Genomic DNA, 8,270 nt, shown 5'->3' on the forward strand with positions numbered 1-8,270 from the left:
CAGAGAGTTGAGCAAACTTTTTCCTGTTAAGTACCAGATGGTAGTGTTGGTTTTGAGAATCATTGTCTTCTTCAGAACTCTTTCAGTTTGCCATTGCTGTGGCAAAGGATCCATAGACAAAGAATAACAGAATGACCCCTGCTGTGTTCCAATAAATCTTTATTTATAAAAAACCAGCAGAGAGGGCTGGGAAGGTGGCTCAGTTTCGTAGAGTGCTTGCCTCGCATGCATGAGACCCTAGGTTCGATTCCTCAGCACCACATAAGCAGTAAAAGCCGGAAGTGACGCTGTGGTTCAAGTGGTAGAGCGCTAGCCTTGAGCTGAAGAACAAGAGGGACAGCACCCAGGCCCAGAGTTCAGGCCCCATGACCCACAAAACAAAACAATAAAAACCAGCAGAAGTTGTAGTGGAGGAACGTTTTACTAAGGTATATCCTGGGGATGAGAAGACCCAAGGAAGAAAAATCTGGAAAAGGAATGTATGTGGCTTTTCTGAGGCTAGGATTCACATCTCCTGTTAGACATGCTTGGAGCTGCCTGGGTGGTTGAGACATTGTCCAAGCCAGAGCTGAGTTTCCATTGCTGCACGAGGGCAGGCAGAGATTCTGAGTGGCACTGAGGAAGTGGGGTTCTGAGAGGCAGTTCAGGGGTGGCAGTTCATGGGCGGGGGTTTGGGAGGTCTAAGGCACCTGAACTGGACCTGAAGAGGTCCCGTTCACTGGACTGAGACTACATAGTCTGAGATCATGGCTGAGAGACAGATGTTGCTAGCAGAATCACAGAATCAAGAGGATTTCCCCAAAAGCAGACCCATGACTCATCTTTGGAAAGTATAAAGAAACAGATACATTCCTTCAACAATGGAAGAGCAGGCTTTGTGAAGAAGAATATAAGCAGATGACAACATGTGTCACAGGATTTGTCATACGGAAATTGAGGAAGAAGGAAGCTCAGGCCATCCAGTCTATGGATGAAAACATTTCTTTTATCTCCTTTTGTTGTGGGGAGGCCATTTCCTTAGCATCATTTCAAGAGATTCAGCTAAGTTTGCAAAGACTGGCGAAACAGACAGCAGTCTTTCATTAGCAGCCTGCCTTTTTAGGACATAAGTTACTGACAAGGAATGTATGAACAAGGAAAGTATAAGAAATTTTAATCGTTAATATTCTTTAATGAGCATATTCCTTTCTTATGTGTTATTTTCTTCCAAAATACTAAGGTATAGGTAGAATGAATGCCACAAATCATTTCTAGAGTGACTTACACCGTGAACATTATAAAAAGTTAACTGGGAAAAATTAATTGTTAACTAGATTTAACCTTACATAACATTTGAATCATTTGCTTGTTAAGGAACTGGGCTTCTCTCCTCATTAGTGATAACTGGTATCACTTTGGTTTTCCTTCTCAAAAAGGAAAGTAAATGCATGTTAATTTGCAATGTCTGCCATAATATTGAAACCTTTCAGGAATCAGTTCTGCAACTCAGATTTATGTGTGAATCTGCAAATGATCCAACATTGAACCTCTCCTTTATCCATGAACTCCCTGCAGGAAGGTAATGTTACATGACCATGAAAATAGTTGAAGTTGTGTTGTTGAAATGGAATCACATATGTGGGAAATTGGACACCAGGAGTGTAGTAGCCATGAATAAATGGTTTATTGTGCTTGACTTCATGTGGTGGGCTTAAATGATGCTTACAGGACATGCTCATGTTTTACCTCCTTCATACAGTTGGAACTCATACCAATGCCTCCTTGGAAAGGTAAGAGTAAGTTAAATTTTACACTTGAAACTACATCGTGAAATTTTCAGATTTCAGCCACTATAAACCAAGAGATGTTAGAACTGAATTACTTGTGACGATATGAGGTAGAATGAACTAAAGGGAAATCATTGGATTGAAAAGGCAGTGCTTTTAATCTGGCCCAGATTCACTGGTAATTAACTGAGATCTTCTATAAAGCCTATAGTTTGCTCTCTAAAATGATGAGGAAAATAAAGACCTTGAATTATATAAACTCTGAGAAATCTTCATAAAGTTTATGTGCCCTTATCCTTGGACTTTTATATCCTTGGGATTTTCCCTTTTCCTTGATTTTTTATTCTAATATCAATGAACACATCAATTGTGAAAAAATGAAATATAAAATATTACACAAACATCAATACTCAAGTCATTCAACTAAAAATGGACAATTATTAGGGCATCATATTATTCAGTCACATTTCATACTGTAAAAGCAGCAACAGTGCTCTCCAAGATACAGAAATTGGCTTCTATTTTATTTATTTAGACATTAATTCTATATATTTACTGAAAATGGATCATTATATTTCAATAACCTACAATAGCGACATATATAAGAATAGATGCATCTTATATATAAGTGACATTTATGGAAATTATACATAAGTGACAAAACAGGCATGACTCTTGCCATTTGGGAGTTTATAATCTTACAATAGTGGCAATTGATGGAAAATATTTAAATATTGAGGGATAAGACACTATCAAAAAAAAAAAAGAAACTATGAAGAATCAAAGAGGGCCCTGGGAGAGATTTACAGGGTAAAGTCAGTTCCATTGGTTTAATTTAGACGCAATACATTTTCCAGTGGCGTCACCTTACCCATGGAGACCACCTGGTAAGATGTATATTTTTGGAAGTGGTATTCTGCCAGGAATAACAGGCTCAAGGGTCATGATTTTAGGTGGTTTACAAAATGTTACAGCGAGGTACGTCTGCATGAATGCTGTTTCCTGGACATCTTTCACCTGTTCTCTTGGGCATGTTGCACTTGGAGTTTTCCCTGTCTGCAAACACCCTCTCACTAGCTTGCCAAGCTGTCAGTTGGGTCATTCTAAGTCTTTCATTATTTGTACACTGTATTCTTATTTGGGAAATCTTTCAGACCTTGAATCTGAAGCATTGTAGCCCAGACAAGGGTCACTTGGCTCTTTCTCTGAGGTTCGTAATCATATCCAACAACAGACATTGTTGGCTTCTTAGTTTTTGAAAAGAGTATGGTGTGAAGCTGGAAGATTGACGATCCAGTCTGTTTTAACATGTCTTCTCTCCAGGACCCACTTTTCTAATATTCATGATGGATAGCTATCTTCTTAGAGGTTATTAAGAAAAATAAAGAGGAAGAAAACAATTTTTTTTCTGGGTCTGGTCATGGGCCTGAACTCTGGGCCTGGGCACTGTCCCTCAGCTCTTCAGCTCAAGGCTAGCGCTCTACCACTCGAGCCACAGCACCACTTCCGGCTTTTTTCTTTTTTGCTTATGTGGTGCTGAGGAATCGAACCCAGGGCCTCGTGCATGCAAGGCAAGCGCTCTACCACTGAGCCACCTTCCCAGCCCAAGGAAGAAAAATTTTTGAACCCACATAGTGGTGTTTGTCTTGTCTGCTATCCTCTCTCAAGTAGTGATAACAATTCATTTGTTTTCCTTTCCTTTCTCTCTGTCATTCCTTTCCTCCTTTCTTCTTTCTCTTGTCCTCCTCATTCCCCATCTCACATTTCTTCTTTCTTCTTCGTCTTTTTCCTTCTCCATCTCTTTCTCCCTTCTTCCTGTTATTTTCTCTCCCTTTAAGATTTTTTTTATGTTCATATTAAACACAGTCAGTAAATGTATTATAAATGCTAGACTTTCCTGCACATGGCTGGTGCTCTACACCTTGAGCAACACCTTCAGTCTGGCTGGTTAATTTGAGACAAGAGTCTCCATGGAAGCCAGCTGGGCTTCCACTCATGATCCTTGAATCTCAACCTTCTCAACAGCTCGGGTGACAGGCATGAGCCACTAGCACCTGCCCACAGTCAGGCTGAACACCGTTAACAACCTTTAATAGTCAGCTGTGGGGTACACAGGCACTAGGTACCAATACTTGCCTTGCAACATGATGCGTGCATGAGGCCCTTTTAAAATAAACAGGGATGAGAACCCCAAAGTTAATGAAAGACATTAGATTTCTATGCAACTCTCTATATTCGTGTTCTAAGGACATTGGATTTCTATGCAACTCTCTATATTCGTGTTCTTCCTATTCATCACATTAGTGGCTCCTCAAACGAGGAGCTTGGAATGCTTCCCTTTTCAGTGTGAAATAAATGGAGAAGCAGGTGGAGATCTTGTAACATAATAGAAGGCAGCTTCCTCATTCTGGTAATTACACGGCACTTCCATTGAAGCTTCTGGAATATGAAAGTTCTTTCAAGTGCTACATAATCTATCACTTTCCTGTGGAGGGATTCAAAATTGAAGACACAAAAGTGAATTTCTCATTCTGTTGCCCCTACATAATGAAATCGCTGTGTGCTATTACCTCAGCACTGCCTTTACACAGCCTTTATGATTTTTACCTGCCTCCTGGATGTCTGGGTTTAATACCTCTCTCCAGATGTCTTAATCTGCATTTAGTTCCTGCTTGAATCTACTTTTCTCTTCTGCTCAGAGTCCCAAGTTCTTAGGCATATTTATGCAGTTTCTTTATTCCTATACAGGGTTGCCAAGCACCAAATTTAAAATCTCTTTGCTGTGTTACTGTCTTTTCTTTCCAGATAATTAAATAGAGGCAAATATGTGGGAGGGAGCTACAAACAGAATTCTATTAATCAACTAAAAAAACTTTTTGATTACAAAAGACATAAATATTTCTAAGCAATGATATATTCATCAGAATCAGTCAAGTATTTAATTCTTTAAAGATGATTTAAGACATATTTACCATAAGGTTCATTAAAATCAAAAGGTAGAACCAAAGCCATTAAAGAATGCTATAGTCAATATTAATGGAATGAATTTCTACTGTTTTGACATTGATATAAAAAATTAAATGACTCTAGAGTTATATGTTGATGTTTGGTAAACTCGTCTCTTACAAAGAACACCGTCAAAAGAATATTAGCTTTTAAACATCAAAAGATTAAAACTTTTGTCTATATAACTTACTAGACAGGTGCTTTAAATGTAGGATACTGTTTTAATTAAATTTAGGATAATGCTAATATAACTGTTGATGATAAAATATTTAAATAAAAAGACATCTGTCTTATTTTGTTATTAAATTCATCATATATATATGATGCAATCAATATGATGAGTTCTGTAATGAAGGACACATAAGCCAGGTGCCAGTAGCTCCTGCCTGTAATCCTAGCTACTCAGGAGGCTGAGATCTGAGGACCATGGTTCAAAGCCAGCCCTGGCAGAAAAGTCCATGAGACTCTGATCTCCAGTAAACCACTAGGAATCCAGAAGTGGTGCTGTGGCTCAAGAGGTAGAACGCTCACCTTGAGCTGAAGAGCGCAGGGACAGCGTCCAGGCCCAGAGTTCAAGCCCCACGACCAAAATAATAAAAAAAAATAAAAGACATATAAACTGTTAAGACAATGAAAATTAAAGGATCTATTTATTCCATTTTGGTGAAATGGAAAGAAGGAGCCTTTTAGTTGCTACCCTCAAAAATAAAGGAAGAAGAATTTTTAAGGCTCAGACAGAGCCACCAGCCAGTTCATCCTGCCTTCTCTTATTATTCAAATCACCCCAGCTGATGGCCTATGCATTGAGTCATCAAGTACCACAGACAATCTATCTCCAGTACCCTACCCCCTCCCCAAGTCCTGGGCAAATTCCTTACCCACAACACTAGACTAATTAATGTGTTCTTTCACCCATTATGTTTTCTATGTTATTAGATGGGCAGTAAATAATCAACACACTAAACAAATTCAAGCCACTATTTTTTTTAACTTGGATTTCTTTAAAATATCACTAGCCACTCTCTGTAGCCTTCATCGTGGTTGGTTTCCTCACCGCTCTCAGCGCTGCCAAGAAAGCAAAATTTTCCCAGATGCTATCTCTAATTCCATAGCATCCTTGGGCAACTGCTCTCAAGGGTTCTCCACTGGTTTCAACATCAACCTCTTTATATCTCGCTCTATCTCTCTTTCTCCCTCTCCATTCACAATCTCACCTGTGTTTGTCTCTAGGCTCATCTCAATTGTTTACCACTGTATACCGCGTACATATATCACAGACACTGAAACCATGTCTCTTTAGAGCCACTCCAAGCTTCTCTTCTTCCCCTTAATCTCATTAACGCCTAGTTATTCTTCCAGTTTTAGTTTCAATATCTTTTCCTCCAGATATTTCAGGAGCAATACTCATAAAGTCTGCCATGTAAGCCCCTAAAACTACCAACACTTGTAATGGTGTTAAAATACCCTCACCATGAATTTACTCTTCAACCATCCCATGGACAATACTAAATTCTGTTTCATCTGACATTCGTAAGAACTGGCATACTTCTACCATTATTTCATTTGCCATGGTCCTGGTGAAACATCTTCATGGAAAGCCAAGGAACTAACCACAACTTATAGTTAGTTTATTTTCAGAGGATACTGATATAATGGTTAAATGATGAAATATTTAAACAAAAAAGACATCTATCTTTGTGTGGCATAATGCGTATGAATTAGAAACTAGGGGAAAGATGGCTGATTCTTTCCGAGTTGTCATAGAACAGGATGTCAAATACTTGTGCTTAATGAAAGCTATGGCTCCCTGAGCATTTTCACATTAAAACTCATTGGTGCCCTTTTATATGAAGATGCAACTCATAATTTCTCCTCAAACCCAATAAGAACAAAAGAAAAGGAGACAGTGAAAGTCAGTAATGGGAAAGGGTGATTTAGAAACAGATGACAAGGAAGGTCATATGACATTTACAGTTCTATACAACAGATCTGAACACAAGTACCAAGTCTAGCCAGTGCCAGACATTGGCCAGAATCAGGGAGAATATCTACAAAATGATGTCAGGTCATGACTAACCTGTCTTTCTTTTCTATGGGATTTTCATTAGCAGAGTCTCAATCTACTACTTTCGTAACTTTTATCCTAAGATTTCCAATGAATAAGTCTCCACAAGTTTTCATGGCTAGTTTTTTTTTTAAATTCTGATCAAAGCTTATTTATATTCAGATCTTTCTTTGGAATTGAACGAATTTTCTTCTTACCCATAAATAACTTTCATCCATATTCTCCTTTCTTCATCACCCACTACCCAGATTCTCCCATCACTCTCTCTTTCGCTTTTTCCTTCACATACATTTTCAGCTCTGATAACTTTGAGCTCCTGTGGGGCTCCCACAGGGGTTCCTGGACTCCACTCTGAAAAGTTCTGCATTAGAGATCTGATCCTTTGGCCCCTGGTCATACTGCATTGCAAAAGAAGATTACTGACTGTGACACAGCATGAAGTGAAAGCAGAAAGTGCAGTGCGAATAAAACATAAAGCTACTGGGAAACTTGCTATGCAGGTCTAAATGAGGAACATCCAATGAGACTAAATTTCTATGGATTGCATTCAGTTCTTTTAGAATTTCTCTGAAATGTGTTTGTTCTTTCTTATTATAGTATTTCTTTCCAGTTGATGAGTCCTCAGCAGGCAGAAGAGGCACATACATAAACATCTCTCTGCAATCATGGCAGAAACACGAATCATAAAATGATATGTCTCACATTCCGTTCTACCATGTCACGGTAATCAACAGCAAAAATATTTTGTCTGAACTTCCAAAACCATCAACTAATCTGTCAGGAAGAATGGCCAAAAAACTAGTCAATAATAATACCAATAAGCTTTCCAATTTCTTAAACAATAAAAGTGATTATATTTACCACACCTTCATAGATCCCTAGTTTTATATTACAGATGCATTCAAAAACAGTAAGTATTGTTCATCTACCATGAGCTGTTACACAAAGACTTTGGAAAATTTTAAAGGTTTCTGATTAATCATACTTCAAGAGATATTATCAAAAGTGAAGAAAAAAGAAAGCTTGTGTAAAATTGATGCTAAATGATAACTAAAACTTAAATATCTGATAAACATGTCTGGAGTTATATCCAGAAGAAGGTAATTTGAGAATTATATATCCCTAAAGTTAAATAGATAATATACTGTCATTTCTTGCACATGAGATGACCTTATACCATAGTCAGAATGGATGTAATATTAAGAGGTAAGTAAAACCTACGTTAGAGATGAATAGTGGGATGTAGGTACTAGGGAGAAGGAAGAGACAAACGAACAGGGTCAAGGAGGGGAAATGTGGTCATAATACTTGTAAGTACGTGTGTGAAAATGAAATGCTGGATCTTGGTGGGATTGTTTTGAGAAGAGGAAGTGGGGTCTGAGGGAGAATGATGGAGGACGTGAGTCTGATCAAGGTGCTTTGTATGGACATAT

Source organism: Dipodomys spectabilis, unplaced genomic scaffold (assembly GCF_019054845.1).
Source record: "Dipodomys spectabilis isolate Male_0828 unplaced genomic scaffold, ASM1905484v1 ptg000234l, whole genome shotgun sequence".
NCBI lineage: Eukaryota > Metazoa > Chordata > Mammalia > Rodentia > Heteromyidae > Dipodomys > Dipodomys spectabilis.